Here is a 1,361-nt window from a genome sequence, read left to right on the forward strand (position 1 = left end):
ATGGAGACATTCTTTAAAAGAGGGCAAAGTGGGACAATCTTTTGTAGAATGATAACTTGTATCACAGATGTGACACGCAATTTCTTGAACAGATTTTAATTGACCATTCTTTTTCAATTCAAGTGCTTCAACTTTTCTTGCCAAAGAGGTAAATCTAGCTTGTAGATCATGTTCATCTTTGAGGGTATACATACCTCCACCAGATGTGGGAGATTGAATCTTGTTTGATGGTTCGATTGTACCTATAGTGTCCTAATTTTGAGCATTTTCAGCTAATGAATCGAGATACTCAATTGCCTCGTTTGGATCTTTATCTTCAAATGTTCCATTACACATAAATTCAACCATTTGCCTATCTTTAGGTGTTAAGCCTTCATAAAATTGAGAAACAACTCTCCAAATTTCAAAACCATGATGTGGACAAAGATTAAGCAATTCTTTATATCTATCCCAACACTGATAAAAAGTTTCTCCTTGTTTTTGAGTGAAAGTGATGATTTGCCTTTTGAAAGAATTTGTTCTATGAGATGGAAAAAACTTTTTCAAAAATTGTTGTTGCAATTCATCCCAAGTTCGAATGGATCCCGATCTAAGATTTTGTAGCCAAGTTTTAGCTTTATCTTTTAAAGAAAAAGGAAAAAGCTTAAGTCGAATGGTGTTCATGCTACAATTTAGATCATTATATGTGTTGCACACTTCTTCAAATTCTCGTAAATGCATGTATGGATTTTCAGAATCTAAGCCATGAAAGTTGGGTAAAAGTTGGATAATACCAGGCTTAAAATTGAAATGAGATGCATCAGGGGGAAAAACTAGACATGAAGGTGCACTAGTACGTGTAGGATTCATGTGATCTCTAAGTGTTCTTCGCCTATCATGATCATGTTGAGATTGAATTTCATCTTCATTTTCCTGGATGGGTTCTTCCGCCATGTTTTGTAAAAATAAAGGGTTATTTCGAATGAGTCGACCACTAAGTGTACGTGACCAAATAATGCTCATGCAAATGCAAAAGAAAAAGAAGAAAAACACACAAAAACAATAAAAAATTCAAAGAAAGAAAATTAAATAGACTTGAAATTAAATTATACTTCCCCGGCAACGGCGCCAAAAACTTGTTGTGACTTTGATTGTTGCACTCCCAATAGCAGGTTGTCCGCAAGTAGTATAATTCGGTGAGTCCGATATCGCATCCACATGGAAGCTACGGTAATTACAAGTCCACTACAATGTCTTATTATTTTTGTTTTTGTTTTTGTTTTTCTTTTAATTGTTTGAATCTTTAATTGGTAATTTTTAATTGTTCAAATTTTAATTTAAGTAGTTGAGATTAGAAGATCCACTCTTGATATTTTAATAAA

The sequence above is a fragment of the Primulina huaijiensis genome, chromosome 5 (genome assembly GCF_012295235.1).
Source record: "Primulina huaijiensis isolate GDHJ02 chromosome 5, ASM1229523v2, whole genome shotgun sequence".
Lineage (NCBI taxonomy): Eukaryota > Viridiplantae > Streptophyta > Magnoliopsida > Lamiales > Gesneriaceae > Primulina > Primulina huaijiensis.